Source organism: Sus scrofa, chromosome 11, assembly GCF_000003025.6.
Source record: "Sus scrofa isolate TJ Tabasco breed Duroc chromosome 11, Sscrofa11.1, whole genome shotgun sequence".
NCBI lineage: Eukaryota > Metazoa > Chordata > Mammalia > Artiodactyla > Suidae > Sus > Sus scrofa.
This window is the reverse complement of record NC_010453.5, coordinates 69,048,892-69,066,770: the sequence shown is the minus strand read 5'-3', so window position 1 is coordinate 69,066,770 and position 17,879 is coordinate 69,048,892. Positions and strand designations below refer to the sequence as shown.

General features: G+C 39.2%; 1 protein-coding gene across 2 annotated transcripts in view; it reads right to left on the bottom strand.

Annotated features, from left to right (window-relative positions):
* The window catches only part of PCCA (propionyl-CoA carboxylase alpha subunit), a 365,509-nt gene that overhangs the window by 219,661 nt on the left and 127,969 nt on the right, over window positions 1–17,879 (bottom strand). The gene's annotated exons all lie outside the window — the stretch shown is intronic.

Below are 17,879 nucleotides of genomic sequence, written 5' to 3'. Positions count from 1 at the left end.
CTTACACAGCATTCTCACTCACTCACTCACACACACACACACACACTCTTCTGATTCTCCCAAACTTCTGTTTGCATGACTAACAAATTATATTCCCTTTTTTAAAAAAAGGTACTTGAGGTATTTTCATCTGAAAAAATACAGAGAACTCCCACAGCTTTTATCTGCAAGAACTGACAAGACGGTTTGGGGGAAAATCCTGCCACGGCTGTTCCCTTAGGGACTGGAGCAGAAGCCACACGCCCACGGCCATCGACAGAGAAGCCACCGCGTGATTCCACTCTTGACAACAGGGAATGAAATGCCTGGAAGAGGGACTACTACCAAGATACAAAGTCAGGCCCCAAACCAAGGACATCTGCAGCCCAAGTTTCATAAGAGATAAGTAAACAATAAAACTGTTGGTAAACAGAGTTGAGTATTTGGCTGAGTTAGCATAAAGTAAAATTTTGACAGCATGAATTCCGATAACGGTTGATCAAGAGGAGCTGCGACGTCTGTTCAGAGGGTTTCCGACACTAGGGTCAGGGCCCTCCTGTCTGAGCCCACTTGTTTATAATCTTTTCTGAAGAGAGAGGAGGTCAGGAAGCCTTACAGGACTCTTCCTGGCCTGCGATGCTCTAACAGCACTGAACTCCAGCTACAGGATCTTAGAGGAAAAGGGAAGACGGGGCCAAATGTCACAGACCTTTGGCCCCTAAACCACAAACCATCAGCCTTAACTTCAACTTAGTTAAAATGGCACGTGCCTCCCAAGTGTTTCCTAATTAATTTGATTTTAAAAATTCTGATGTTGGTTACATGCATGTGGGAGAGCATTTTAAAAGCAATGCTAAGTGCGGTATGAGCAAGAAAGGTGAACACACTGTTTTCACATTGGGTGCCTCATCATCTAGGAAGAAAGAAGAAAAGTATGCAAATAACTCTCTCAAGCGGAATTCAGAAGAGAAGAGAATGATAGGAAGGTAAGGGATTAAGAAAAGCATATCATAAATAGGGCCGTTTACACAAGGCTATACAGGATGAGCAGGATAAGAACAGTTCAGGCAAGAAGAGCAGAAACAAAATAGAGATGGGGAAGTATGGGACACGTTTAAGAAATGACTGAAATACTTCAGCTGAGGTACGGAGTACCTGCCGGAGGGCAGAGGCAAAGAGAACTGAAAACATCAACTGGGGGAAAGCTGCACACCCCGTTGCAGGACGAGAGAACAGCGACTGCCTCGCCCAGCGCTGCAGCCTCACTCGGAATGTCACGTAAAGGGATTAAACTGAAATCACTAAAGAAGAAGGAGCTTGTATTGGAGCAGCGAAGAAACACTATCTAAAAATTAGAAACCAGCGCGCTTGAGAAATCCCTTTTAAAACAACTGAAGGTATTTTTTTTTCACCTCACCAAAACATGTTATCAATTCACCATGAGAAAAACTATTTACCCACATAAACCAGAAACCACAAGAGGTATGAGATCCCCACCGCACGGCTCTAGCATTTTCAGTTCGCGCTGAGGAATAGGGACATTGCAGGTATTCCGATGCCAGTGTTCATCTCATCTGAGTCATTTACTATGAACCCTGGACCACATGGGGATTTGTGAGGTGCAAAATAAGATGGGGGGGTTCCCATCACGGCACAGCAGAAATGAATCCGACTAGGAAGCATGAGGTGGCGGCTTCGATCCCTGGCCTTGCTCAGTGGGTTAAGGATCTGGAGTGGCTGTGGCTCTGGTGTAGGCCGGCTGGTGGCTGCAGCTCCCATGAGACCCCTAGCCTGGGAACCTCCATATGCCGCATGTGCGGCCCTAAAAAGACAAAAAAAAAAAGATTGGGAAACTGTTCTTGGTAACAGGAACTAGATGGCAAAACAAAACACACAGAATAATTTGTCCACCAAAAATTATTATATGTTCAAACAAGGTGGGAAATTGTTGGGCAATGGGGCACTATATACTAAGTACAATAAGCCCGCCCTCCCCCCGCCCAGAGGAGACAGTGCAGCTTAGATCTGTGAGTACATATGACCCAGAGGAGTCCCTGACAAAAATCTAACAGGCCAAATATTAAACAACTGGGAGGAACGGAGAAACTGGTACAAGTTAGCGACATGATAGCCACCAGCTCAATCTAATTTTTGAGCTGTGCTTGGAAATAAAATAATGGTAAGGGATTCTATTCGATTTCGTATGCCAAATAAGTCATTACATTTCAGACAGTGCCACGGAGAAATGAGATCTAGCCATCTGAAAAAGAGGGAAAAGAATATTCCACACAGACGATGTTAAATACTAGCAAAAAGCCCAGTCCATCATCTCTACTCTCTTACTGTGTCTGCAGCTCTAATAATGGAAAGTCATGTGGGGTTCCAGGAAGTGGAAGAAAAAGGCAAAAAAATTCAGTCAAAAGTTGACACTCCTGGAAAAATGAGAAATGATCAAGCTGATGGCTATTGCTATCCCGTCACTTTTCCCATCCTGGGTTTCAAATATCTACTAATGTTCGCTCACATTTTTTAAATAATCTATGGAGTACTTATTCCTCTGTTCTAGAACACATTTCTTTAATTTTTATATTCTTGGGATGAAATATGTTTGAAACAGGACAACCTTCCTTATCACAACAAAACAAAATTCTCCAAGATTTTTAAAAGGAGACAAATCTCCCGGTCTGAAAGGATTGCTTAAAGAAAAAAAAAAAAAAACAGGAGTTACCACTGTTACTGAGTAGGTTATGAACCCACTAGTATCTATAAGGCTGCAGGTTCAATCCATGGCCTCACTCAGTGGGTTAAGGATCTGACGTTGCCGTGAGCGGTGGTGTAGGTCGCAGATGCGGCTTGGATCCCGAGTTGCTGTGGCTGTGGTGTAGGCCGGCAGCTACAGCTCCGATTCAACCCCTAGCCTGGGAACTTCCATATGCCCTGGGTATGGCCCTAAAGTAAAGAAATAAAAATTTAAAAAATAAAATTTTGGAGTTCCCATCATGGCTCATTAGTTAACGAATCCAACTAGGAACCATGAGGTTTCAGGTTCAATCCCTGGCCTCGCTCAGTGGGTTAAGGATCCTGAGTTGCCCTGAGCTGTGGTGTAGGTCACAGACGCGGCTCAGATCCCACATTGCTGTGGCTGTGGTGTAGGCCGGCAGCTACAACTCCAATTAGACCCCTAGTCTGGGAACCTCCATATGCCGTGGGTGCAGCCCTAAAAATAAATAAATAAATAATAAAATTAAATTTAAAAAAAATTTTTTTTAAACCCACCTCAGGTTCTGGTGTGGTTTGCAAGTTTTTCCTCATGTTTGCCATCCTCTCGTTGGACGTCTGCTCCGCAGCACCTGACCGCACCCTCCCAGACCCAGAGACACTGCCCCTTCCTCCAGACAGGCACAAAGAAGTCGCCATTCCTTACCTGCCTCCATAAAGAAATCTACTAAGTACTAAGCGAGGAAAATGTTAAATGTCTTCCTTTTCACCATAAAGCAGCATAAATCCTCTCTGTACCGCTACCGTCCAATACTCACTTATTAACTCAAAAATACTGACTGAACAAACACTACGAGCCAAACACTGATCTGGCTCCAGGAGATGCAAATATGGAACAATTCAGACGATGATCTGCTCTCATGGCGTTTATTATACAGAACTCTGTGTGTGTGTGTGTGTGTGTGTGTGTGTGTGTGTGTGTGTGTGTGGTAACTGCCATAATAAAAACAACAAAGGGATGGGATTCCGAGTGATTAGGGTTTTGAAAAGGCTCCTCTAAGAAAGCTGATATTTAAACTTGGACTTAAATGACAAACTAGAGTAAGTCCTCTGAAAAAGTGATGAAGGCAGAATGTTCCTGACAGAAGGAAGAAGTTGGGAAGGTTCTATAGGAGAGGGCCATAAATGCAGTCCTAATTTTTTAAGATCGCTTTGGCTGCTCTGCAGAGTATGAACTGTACAAGGGCAAAGGTGGGAAGACGGAGACTGATTGGGAAGCTATTGCCGTGGTCCAGGGGACACACAGCCGTGACCTGGACTTGGCTGTAAAAACAGAGAGAAACCGACAGACTTGAGAGTTGGTTCAGAGGTAGAGTCAGCATGATGTGTGGATAGTTTGGATATGGATGACAGCGGAATGAAGGAAACCTCTAGGAGCTTAGGTGCTTTCCCATTTTATTATGGACTCCAAGCCTAAGGGAACGATTTTTCTTGACCAACTGATTGCACCATTATTGAGCTACAAAAGACATACTACATAACCTTTCCACTTCAAGCAAAACCTGCCCCTTTACATGGGGGCACGACCTGGTAACTTAAAGGCTGATGAAATGGCATCTTCACAAGGTAACAATCATGAGTCATATGATAAGGAATTTTATTTTTTCACCTACAGTTTCTTGAATAAAAATTTCATACAATATAATGACTGATGGAGAAGGAAAAGTAAAAAGAAGAGAAAGGGGAAGTATTTCTTGGGATATGTCCTATTCTCAATGTGGTGGAGCGGACCGGAAATCTCTCAAGGGTCAAAGAGATATATATCTTTTTTTTTTTTTTTTTTGGTTTTCTTTTAAACACAACTACAAAACACTTTTATTACCCTGAAGAAAAGGTTCAGAGTAAAAAGGAAGTGAAAGTTGCTTCAGAGAATAGGATGGGCCCCTAGATGGGCAGCATAGGCTCTGATAATGGGACCTCAGAAGAGAAAACAAAAGAATCAGGGGAAAAGAGTCTAAGACAGACAGGAGAGAAACCTCCAGATGAGAGTTATAAATACAAGCAGTATGTATTACATTTATTATACTCCTTCACACTCCATTAATGTAAAACAGGACATGCACCTTTTGACTTGCCTGGGGGGAGTTTAAGGGGAAGAGTGTCCTTCACGTCAGGGATATTTTTGAAAAATCCAAAGTAGTTTTTGCATAGACTATTCCATAATTTGAATTTATCTGGCTGTTTTCTCATGATGGGATTCAGAATTTTAAAAAATACTACGTAACTGATGCTATACCCTCATTCTTACATTACGTTACACAACGAGGGGGCGGGGTGTCCATTTGTCATTTTTTTCTTTGATAAAGTTAGGTATTTGATTAAGATACTGGCCATTAAGATTTCCCATGGTGGCTCAGTGGGTTAAGGATCCAGCGTTGTCACTGCTGAGATGCAGGTTCAACTCTTGACCCAGGAACTTCCATGGGTAAAGCCAAAGAAAAAAGATAGTATCATTAAATTTCCCCATGAAATGCAGTTTTCTGCTATTAGTTAACAAATGATCTATAGATTGACATTTGAAAACTGTGACTATCTTATACTCAATAGTCCACTCAACAAAAATAACAAACATTAATGATTCTTGCTATAAATAATTTCTACATTGTTTGAAGCAACAAGGATTTTGAAAACAAAGATGCAGTTTTTTGCCTTCCTCGCTATTATTTCTCTAGTCACTAAAAGAGCACCTGGAGAACAGAATGCGAAATAATAGTTACTACGTAAATGTATTAATTAATTGCAGTAGCCGCGAATAATTTATTTTTGCTGCCGCAATACATTTCACGATTTAAGCATACTGAAGCATTATTCATTCCACTGTGAACAAACTTTCAGATTTATACATACGATGCGCCCATGAGTATTTGTGAATGTGTTGCTTGGAACTCTGTGTAAGAGGTTCCCAGACTGTGTGTGCAGGAATGAGTACAACTGCCTGATGGCAAGCAACTCTTATGAAGTCTTTATTTTTTAAAAAAACCAGTTTCTTCACTTTTATCTCCACTATGACAATATTTATACTAACTACCATTATCTTATCACAGGCTCCTGTGGGAGCCTCCTCACAGAGCTCTCTACCACTGCAGTTGGTCCCATCAAACTACACAGAGGTCAGTGAAATTCTTTAATATTATATTTTATAAATACATATAAAATCACTTCTCTCTCCTGCCTAAAATGCTAAGGATTTACACGAATGTATAAACCACACATGCAAGAGCCACAGATGTAAAATGAAATACAAATTATGAACTCACAGATAGGAAATATAGAGGGTTAAGAGAGACAGCCTAACTTACACTTGTTGAATCAACACCAGGAAAAGCTATGAGAGACTTGCCCTAAGAAAGCATTAAAAAAAAAAGGCTAAAAGGTATTAATACGAACATCAATTAACTTATTAAACGAAATAAACTTTAACATCTTTCAAATAGAAATAACAAAATCCATTAAGTTCCCTTGTGTCACAGAGAGTTAAGGATCCAGCTTTGTTACTACAATGGCTTAGGTCATTGCTGTGACACAGGTTCAACCCCTGGCATGGAAATTTCCACAACTGGCAGGTACAGCCAAAAAAAAAAGAAGTAACAAAATCCAAATACAATATGTAACATTCACAATGTCTACAATTCAATAAAAATTAAGAGACATGTTAGGAGGAAAAATGTGATCCACACAAAAGGAAAATAGTCAACAGAAACAAAACCAGAAATGAATAACCTGAAAACAGCTATTAAAATACTATTACAAAATACAGTTATTACATATACTATAAGTATGGGAAGGGAGTAAAAAGGCAAATGAATTCCCATTGTGGTGCAGTGGAAACGAAGCCAACTAGTAACCATGAGGTTGCAGCTTCGACCCCTGGCCTTGCTCAGTAGGTTAAGGATCCAGCATTGCCGTGAGCTGTGGTATAGGTTGCAGATGAGTCTCAGATCCCACATTGCTGTGGCTGTAGTGTAGGCCGGCAGCTACAGCTCTGATTCAACCTCTAACCTGGAAACCTCCATATGCCGTGGATGCGGCCCTAAAAAGAAAAAAAGAAAAAGAAAAAAAAAAAAAAAAGGAAAGTGATCATGATGAGAGAAGTGGAAAACATTTAAAAATTAAAAATGGAATTTCCAGGTTTAAAAATAGAATGACTGAAAGGAAAATGCAAAAATGTACAGTGAGAATTCTACCATGACCAAGTGGGATTTATTCCAGGTATGCAAGGTAGGTCAACATTCAAAAGCAACCACAACAGCAGGCTAAAGAAGGAAAATTAGGAGTTCCCGTTGTGGCTCAGTGGTTAACGAATCCAACTAGGAACCATGAGGTTGCAGGTTTGATCCCTGGCCTTGCTCAGTGGGTTAAGGATCCGGCATTGCCGTGAGCTGTGGTGTAGGTCGCAGACGAGGCTCAGATCTGGTGTTGCTGTGGCTCTGGCAGCTACAGCTCCAACTGGACCCCTAGCCTGGGAACCTCCATATGCTGCGGGTGCGGCCCTGGAAAAAGACCAAAAAAAAAAGTAAAATTATACGACAATATCAGCAGATACAGAAAAAGAATTTCCCAAAAATCCACCACCTATCAGGTTCGGCAAACTAGGACTGGAAGAAACTTCTTAGACTTCATAAAGAACATCTACAAAAAACCTACGGCTAACTTCATACTTAATGGTGAGAATCTAGATGCTTTCCCCTGAGGCCAGGAAAAAATAAGAATGTTCTTTCTTACCACTCCTATTCAACATCCTACAAAAGTTTCTAGCTCATGAAATAAGAAAAAGGTAAACAGGAGTTCCCGTCGTGGCGCAGTGGTTAACGAATCCGACTAGGAACCATGAGGTTGCGGGCTCGGTCCCTGCCCTTGTTCAGTGGGTTAAGGATCTGGGGTTGCCGTGAGCTGTGGTGTAGGTTGCAGACGCGGCTCGGATCCCGCGTTGCTGTGGCTCTGGCGTAGGCCGGTGGCTACAGCTCCGATTTGACCCCTAGCCTGGGAACCTCCATATGCCGCGGGAGCGGCCCAAGAAATAGCAGCAACAACAACAAAAGACAACAAAAGACAAAAAAAAAAAAAAAAAAGAAAAGAAAAAGGTAAACAAACTGGAAAGGAAGACATTAAAACTTCAATAGCAGGAAATATGAAGAATATCTCAAAGAATCAATAACTACCACCAAAAAATAGCTTCTAAAACTACTGTGACTATAGCCAAGTTTTAGCATACAAGGTTAACATATAAAAGTTGACTGCACTCCCATATACTGGCAGTTAAAACTTGAAATTTGAAATTAAAAACAAACACAATACCATTTATATAAGCACCACCCAAAAACAAAATACTTAGGCATAAATCTAACAAACTATGTATGGTATCTATATATACTTTTTCTTTTTTTCTATTTGGCCACGCCTGTGGCATGTGGAAGTTCCTGGGCCAGGGATCAAACCCACACTACAGCAGTGACGCAAGCCACAGCAGTGACAACATAGGATCCTTAACCTGCTGAGCCACAGGGGAACTCCTGTACGGTACTTTTATGTGGAAAAGTGAAACTGTGATGATTGAAATTAAGGAATTTCTAAACAAATGGAGAAAGAGTCCACATGCATAGATAGGAAGACTCAATGCTGTTGAGATACCAATTCCACCCAACTTGACCTACACATTCAAGGCAATGACAACCAAAATCCCAGTGTGTTGTGGATATCACCAAACCGATTTTAACATTCACATAGAAAAGCAAGAAACCCACAATGGCCAACACCATACTAAAGGAGAATAACAAATTTGAAAGACACATTACCCAACTTTAAGAGTTACTCTAAAGCTATAATAATGAAGCCAGCATGGTACTGTTAAAAGAATAGACAAATTAATCAATGGAATAGCATAGAAAGCCTGGAAATAAACCCACACAAACACAGTCAATTGATCATTGACAACAGAGCAAAAGCAACTCAATGGAGAATCTCCAAAAAACGGTACTAAAACAACTAGACATCCACTGGTAAAAAAAGAATCTAGACATAGTCCTTATACATTCCACAAACGTTAACTCAAAGTGGGTTATAAACCTAACTATATAATACTAAACAATAACATGTCTATTAAATAAGAGAAAATGTAGGTGGCTTTTGACTTGGCATGAGTTTTTACACACAACACCAAAAGCACAATCCATGAAAGAAAAACATCAATAAATTGGACTTTACTAAAATTAAACATTCCTGCTCTGCAGAAACACTCTCAAGAGAAAGCAGACACAAGCCACAGGCTAAGAGAAAATATATGCAGAATATATCTGATAAAGAACCTGTATCTATCTGATAAAGAACCTGTATCTAAACTGTATAGAGCTCTTAAAACACAACAATAACCCAATATAAAAATGGGTAAAAAAACTTGTTATTTATTTATTTTTTGTCTTTTTGCCTTTTTTCTAGGGCCGCTCCCACAGCATGTGGAGGTTCCCGGGCTAGGGATCCAATCGGAGCTGTAGCCACCGGCCTACGCCAGAGCCACAGCAACATGGGATCTGAGCCACATCTGCAGCCTACACCACAGCTCACAGCAATGCCAGACCCTTAACCCACTGAGCAAGGCCAGGGATCGAATCCATAACCTCATCGTTCCTAATCGGATTTGTTAACCACTGCGCCACGACAGGAACTCCTTTTTTAATTTTTAAAGAAGAGTTCCCTGGTGGCTCAGCGGGTTAAGGATCCAGTATTGTCACTGCTGTGGCTCAGGCCACTGCTGTGGCACAGGTTCAATACCTAGCCTGGGAACTTCTGCATGCCACGGGTATGGCCAAAAAAATAAAAATGAATGAAGAAGTTGAACACCTTAACAAAGAAGATACACGGATGGCTAGCACATGAAAAGATGCTCAACATCTTATGTCATCTGGGAAATGCAAATTAAAGTAACAATGAGATGCTACTATATACCTATTAGAATGGCTAATATCCAAAATACTGACACCACCAAATGCTATCAAAGATACAGAGCAACAAGAACACTTACTGGTGGTGAAATCATAAAATGATCCCACCTAAAATTAAATATAGTCTTACTACATGACCCATCAGTTATAGTCCTAGGTATTTACCCAACTGAGTAAATTTGTGCACGAATATCTATAGCACCTCTATTCGTAAGTGCCAAAAACTAAGATATCCTTCAAAAGATAAATGGATAAACAAACTATTGTATATTCATACAATGGAATATTATTCAATGATAAAAAGAAATGAGCTATCAAGTCACACAAAGACATGGAGGAAATTTTAAATGTTAAGTGAAAGCAATCACTCTAAATTATACTGCATGATTTCAACAGCAAGACGTTATGGAAAGGGCAAGGGTACAGAGACAGTCAATGAGCAGTGCACGCCAGGGCTGGGGGAGGAGGGGAAGGAGTGGACAGATGAAGCATATGGGAAACTATTTTGTATGAAACTATAATGTCATCATGTACTTGTCAAAATTCATAGAACTATACAACACAAAGACTGAATCAATGGACCACAGTTAGTAATAAACAGGACAGTGTTGGTTCCTTAACTGTAACAAACGTACTATAGTGTTGGTTCCTTAACTGTAACAAATGTACTGCACTAATGCAAGATGTTAACAACTGCGGAAGCTGCAGAAGGCTGGGATAGGGGACGGACATGGATACTATCTGTTTGATTATTCTGCAAATTTAAATTGTGCTTAAAAAAATAACTTAAAAGGGGGGGGCAAACATTTAAAAAGACAGTTCACAAAAGAAGATTAATGAATGGTCATTAAGCACGTGAAAATGTGCTCAACAGTATTAGACATTAAGGAAATACAACATAAAATCACACTAAAATGTAACTACACATCCATTAGAACGACTAAAAATTTTTTTTTATAATTTTTTTTTATTTTCCCACTGTACAGCAAGGGGATCAGGTTATCCTTACATGTATACATTACAATTACATCTTTCCCCCACCCTTTCTTCTGTTGCAACATGAGTATCTAGACAAAGTTCTCAATGCTATTCAGCAGGATAGAACGACTAAAATTTAAAAGACAAGCAACATCATGTGTTTTGCAAGAATGCAGTAACTAGAACTCTCTCAAACAAAATGAAGAAAGGGACATTTTTAAAAAGAATAGAAATGATTGAAATATTTTTCTTTTTAGGGCCACATGTGCAGCACATGTAAATTCCCAGGCTCTGGGTAGAATCAGAGCTAGAGCTGCCAGCCTATGCCACAGCCACAGCAACGCCAGATTCGAGCCATGTCCATGACCTACACCACAGGTCATGACAAGGCCAGATCCTTAACCCACTGAACAGGGCCAGGGATCGAACCCACATCCTCATGGATACTAGTCGAGTTCATTACCACAATGTGAACTCAAGAAATGATCTACATCTTAATTGTGGTTACATTTATTAAAATTCACTAGCCTACACACTTAAAATAGGAATTTTATTCTTCATAAGGCTTATCTCCATAAAAATGACTTTTTGAAGCAGTCAGACAAAAAGAATAGATTGCCTATAAAGTAAGAAAAATTAGACTTAGAACTATCTCTTCTATAGCTGCAGAACACAATACAAGCATTTCAACACTATACTGATAGAAAACTACTAACAACTTAGCTTTACACACAGAGCAAAGGCATCTTTCAAAAAAAGAATGCAAATATAGAGTCTCGTGTAAACAAAAACTTAGTTAACTACCTGTAGAAACTTCTAAGGGGTAAATTCCAGGATAAACAGAAATAATATTATTTGCAAAGTCAGAGATAAAAGAAGGAACAATCAGCAAAGAAAATAAATTTTTAGGTAAAGCTAAATAAATGCTGGCTCTTCATATCCTATAAAAATGTCTAATTAGTGGGATAAATAAATAAGGAAATAAAATATAAGAAAGCATGTAAGATGTAAATAGATACTGTATTAAAGTATTTATTTGTTAGGAGAATAAACTGTAGATTGAATTTTAAAGTAAGTGAACTTTTTAAAAAGTTTAGGACACTGAAGAACACCTGAAGAAATGTCTCCAAGTTGAAATTTCTACAGTAAACAATGAAGAAATAGAAATAGAGTGTAAAATTTCCATCACAGTAGAAAGGAGTGGGAGGGGAAAAATTGAATAAAATAGAACAAGAGAAATTTTTTAAATAATCATCATCAAAAAGAAGTCAAGGAAGGAGAGAAATTAGAATCCACAAAGTGGAACAAACAACATAAAAAGCAGACAATATAAACAAATCAAATTAGCAGTAAATACAATAAATGTACATGACCTAAATTCTCTGGTCAAAAGACAGTGTCTTGTCTGTATAGAAAAAAACACCAGTCCATATACTTATAGGAGATACACCCCAAACAACAGTCTACTGGTTGATGGGGGGGGGGGGATATAGAAAAGACCAAAATGAGCTGGTTTAGGCATATTAATAAAATCTGATCTGAAAGCAAACCCAAAAATGTTACTACATTCTGATAAAAAGTAAAATTAGCCAAGAAGACACAAGTTACACTGTTATATTATCTATTACCTTATCTTAAGGATAGACGGAGGGAAAACCTAACGAGGAAATACCAGGAATCAACCCTTTCAAAAATTGATCAAGGAGCCAAAAATACCACTAGAATATTCGAGCAATCCAATAAGTAGGTTTGACCTACTGTTCATCTATACAACATGGCATATAAAACTTTGAAAATATACACTCTTTTCAGGCACATACGAAAGCTGTATTCAGTGACTTACTCCTTGGCCATAAGGCAATTCTCATCAAATCAGAGAGATTCTACATAAAAAAAGATCATATTCACTGATCAGAAAGCAATTAAATTAGAAACAATAAAACAAAAATTTGTTTCATCTTAAAATGCATTCCTAAATAACATGAGTCGAAAATCATAAAAGAGCTCTGAAAATACTCAGAAATGAACAATTGTGAAATATATATCTCAAAATTACAAAATAGGGTTCTTTGTCTGCATCACCACTTGAAGACTTTCCCCAAGCTGCTGGGAATACTGGCAACTAACAGCTGACTTATCCTCAGCTTGCCTTACCCACTCCCAGGGGCAGCCCACACCCAAAGGTTAGCTGATACAATCTCCTTGCCCCAGTTACAAACAACAGGAAAGACCAACCAACACGCAGAAATTTCTAGGATTAGCTAAAGCCTTTGTTGAATCTGCATCTCAACTCAATTCAAATTCTCCTTCAGTTCAGTTTCTTTCACTCCTGCATATGTGCTGGTGCCAAGAGTATTCCCCAATAAACTTCTGGAGTCTGCTTCCAAGACAGGTATCCAATGGGTGGCAGGGGAGCACATGTGGAAGGCTATTACAGTAATCTAAGCAAGAGTAATACTAGCTTAAACAAAGAGAACAGGAGGATAAATGGAGAAAAGTTGATGATTCAAGATTTAGGAAATGATGACAATGACATGAAATTGGAAAAACACATAATGCAATAAAACAGTGAATGCTAAATCATAGAGAAAGCCTCACTGCCGATGAAAACTGAGACTTCTCTTCTTCCTGCCTCTATGCAGATGGGAGAAATTCCATCAGCCTCATTCCGAGGCTGACGAAGAACAGAACTCCTCCTCACCCCACAATCTAATCAATGGGAAGTGCAGGATGAAGAAAAAGTAAATCTTTGTTTAAGGTCACAGGGGAAGGGCAATAAAAATGTGGGACACTAGAGCTCTGATAAACTAATAACAATTGCATGGACTCAAATAAAACTTAGCACATTATTAAATTTTCTAAGGAAACAGAACTCAGAATCTACTAGACATTTGGCTGCCATGAAACATTTGGCTACATTAAAAAGTTCCTATTGTAAATGCAAACAAGGAGATCATTTAAATTCAAGCAATCTGGGAATATAAGTTCCATCATCAATGCACTACTCATGGTGTGTTTATCTGGTCACAGTTTTCTACTGTTTACTGTTTTAATTACAAATTAGTTACAGTTAGTTTAGTTTTATCATTACCAATTCAGTTTTGGTATATCTGGGATAGCACACATCAGACTGAGGTGATGCATATTTCTATCTATCTAGAGTCTACAACTATCCAGTGACTAGAATGTAAACATGTATGTGTCACAGTTCAACTATAATTATTTATAACTCGACCATAGCAGATAAATACAACCTCTAAAAAAGGTACCTAGAGGTGATTCTTATCATCACTGAGTTTCTCCCCCTGGAAAATGAAAACCTATGAAATGGGCCCAGGATATTTTTTTTTCCTAAGATGGACACACAAACATAAATACATATATACCTATATACCTATATTGAGTTTAAATAAGAATGAACCAATATTACACACATAAAGATATAATCAAGCTGCATTATAAGCTAAAGTAAACTAACAAATAATATTATGTTTTGTTTATTATTTATTTATTTTTTAGAGGCATATGGAGGCTCCCAGACTAGGGATCCAATTGGAGCTACAGCTGCCGACCTACACCACAGCCACAGCAAAGTGGGATCCAAGCCACATCTGTGACCTACACCACAGCTCACAGCAACGCCAGATCCTTAACCCACCAAACAAGGCCAGGGATCGAACCCACAATCTCATGGTTCCTAGTTGGATTCCTTTCCTCTGAGTCATGATGGAACTTCTGTTTTGTTTTTTAAGAGTTTTTTTTTTTTTTTTTTAAAGACTTTTCTTGGCCACAACTATGACATGTGGAATTTCCTGGGCCAGGGATCGAACCAATGCCACGACAGAGATCGAAGCCACAGTAGTAGTGACAATGCTGGATCCTTAACCCACTGAGCCACCAAGGAACACCTTCACACTATTTTTTTTTTTTTAAATGTATGCAACCATTGGTTTTTTGGGGTGCTTTTTTTGTTGTCGTTTTTTTTGTCTTTTTGCCATTTCTTTGGGCCGCTCCCGCGGCATATGGAGGTTCCCAGGCTAAGGGTCGAATCGGAGCTATAGCCGCCAGCCTACACCACAGCCACAGCAACACCAGATCCAAGCCGTGTCTGCAACCTACACCACAGCTCACGGCAACGCCGGATCCTTAACCCACTGAGCGAGGCCAGGGACCGAACCCGCAACCTCATGGTTCCTAGTCGGATTTGTTAACCACTGCGCCACGACGGGAACTCCACTATTTGTTTTAATAGGCACAGAAAGCTATTACATTTTCTGGAAAAACTGATCTGGTCTACCTATTTTCCTCTACTCAGACAAACAAAAAATATTAGATCCCTACTCTAATCCAGGGAAGAGAAAACAAACATGCTTCAATATATAGATTGATTAGAGCAGAATGGGTTCACAGACAGAAAGTTTCCAAATAAAAGTCAAAGGCTTAATATCTTCACAGGACCATCTGAACATTATGCAGAGCCTTTACCATAGAGTAATAGAAAGAAAAAAAAAGAGAGAAAGTATGCAAGAATGAACAACAGGAGAACAGAGAGGCAGTGAGAACAAATGTGACATGATAAAATACAGAGAGCAAATTTGGGAAATTATGCTTAAACTCAAAATGTACATATTGGAATTATAAACGAAAATGTTAAGTACACTGACTGTGGGGAAGAAAGAGGAAAAGAGATACATCTTCCTCTAACCTCCGACGACCACAGTACTTCACTAACAGGAAAACAGCAAAAGAAGAAACTCCTTCATTCTTTGTGAATTTTACAAAGAATATATTAACACCATTTTCTTCAACATGATTTTTCCTTAGGCATTTCTTTTTCTTTTCTTTTTTTTTGGCTGCACTCTCAGCATATGGAGGTTCCCAAGCTAGGGGTCAAATTGCAGCTGCAGCTGCCGGCCTCCACCACAGCCACAGCAACGCCAGATCAGAGCCACATCTGCGACCTACACCACAGCTCACGGCGATGCCAGATCCTTAACCCACTGAGCAAGGCCTCAAAAATAGAAAAAAAAAAAAGAGCAAATCATGATCTACAGATACCGTGATAAAACTTTAAAAAGGGTGACTACGGAGTTCCCATCGTGGCTCAGTGGTTAACGAAACCAACTAGGAACCATGAGGTTGAGGGTTTGATCCCTGGCCTTGCTCAGTGGATTAAGGATCCAGCATTGCTGTGAGCTGTGGTGTAGGTCACAGACTCGGCTCAGATCCCGAATTGCTGCACCTGTGGTATAGGCCAGCGGCTGCAGCTCCAATTAGACCCCTAGTCTGGGCACCTCCATATGCCACAGGTGATGCCCTAGAAAAGACAAAAAAAAAAAGGTGATTATTTAATTCATTTCCATACTTAGATATACACAAACAAAATTTCTGTTTGACTTCATTAACTGAATAACCATTTGCTGAATATCTATATGACAACTTAAGGACTAGAAATACAAAGGAATCTAACCTATGGGTCAATTTTACTAAAAAATAGTAACCAAATGAACATAAACAATCATTTGTAAAGACAGAATTTACCAAGTGAAGGGAGTCTCACAATTTTTTAAGAAAAGAGCAACTGGAGTTCCCGTCGTGGCGCAGTGGTTAACGAATCCGACTAGGAACCATGAGGTTGCGGGTTCGGTCCCTGCCCTTGCTCAGTGGGTTAACGATCCGGCGTTGCCGTGAGCTGTGGTGTAGGTTGCAGACACGGCTCGGATCCCGCGTTGCTGTGGCTCTGGCGTAGGCCGGTGGCTACAGCTCCGATTCAACGCCTAGCCTGGGAACCTCCATATGCCGTGGGAGCGGCCCAAGAAATAGCAAAAAAAAAAGAGCAACTCATCAAGATAATTCAATAAAAGGGGCAGGAGGATATTTCATATCAAATTAATATTCCCAGGAATGTGGCAGGACACTTCATATGATACTGTTCCTGTCTCATATTATTTTCTCCTTTCCTTTAAAAAATTCTTTATAACTCAGTCATTCACTCTTTCACTCATTCTTTTAATAAAGAATTACTTGAGAAAAATGTATATTCTTCTATCATTTGGTAGAGCACTCTCTCTCTCTGCATATATATACAATCTCATCAATTTAGAATATTGTTTAAGATCAATACTTCTTTACTGATCTTCTCTGTAGATGTACTATCCATTATTTACAATGTACTAGTTGAGTCCTCAACTATTATTGTAGAACTATCCATTTCTCCTTTCAATTCTGTCAGTGTTTACTTCATATATTTTGGGTCTTTGTTGTTTGGTGCATATATGTTTATAATAGTCAATATATTTGTAATAATCAGTATATAATGTCTTTGTCTCTTGTGAACATTTTAGACTTAAAGTCTATTTTGTCTGATATTAGTACAGCCACCCCAGCTCTCTTTTGATTTCTATTTGCATGAGACATCTTTTTCCACCCTTTCACTTTCAATCTATTTCTAGGTCTGGGTCTAGTATGCATTTCTTTTAGACATGCTTTTTATCCATTCTTCCAGTATCTGCCAGAGTGAAATATCGTTTCACACATACTAGGATGGCTATAATATTAAAAAAAAAAATTTTTTTTAAACAGAAAATAACAAGTATTGGCAAGGATGTGAATAAAATGGAAACTTCATATATTGCTAGTAGGAATGTAAAATGACTCAGCCACTGAGGAAAACAGTTTGATGGTTCCTCAGAAAATTACACATAGAATTACCATATAACCCAGCAATCCCATAACCAAGTACATACCAAAAGAATTGAAAACAGGTACCCAAACATGTGTATATGCATGTCTACAGCAGCACTATCTATAACAGTCAATAGGTGGAAAAAACCCAAGTGTCTGTCTGCAGGTGAACAGAAAAACAACATATGATATAAACACACAATGGAGTATTATTTCGTCATAAAAGGAATGAAGTACTGGTACACGGTAAAACATGGATGAACTTTGAAAACATAACTCTAAATGAAAGAAACCAAACACAAAAGATCACGTTCTATGATTCCATTTATAGGAAATACACGGGATAGGTAAATAGAGACAGAAAGTAGACAGAATGTAAACTGGTGTTTGCCAGGGGTTGAGAAATAAAGACTGAATGTTAATGGATAGTTTCTTTTAGGGGTAATGAGAATGTTCTGGAATTAGGCAGTGGTGATGGTTCATTAACCCTGCGAATATACTCAAAAACACTGATTGTATATACTG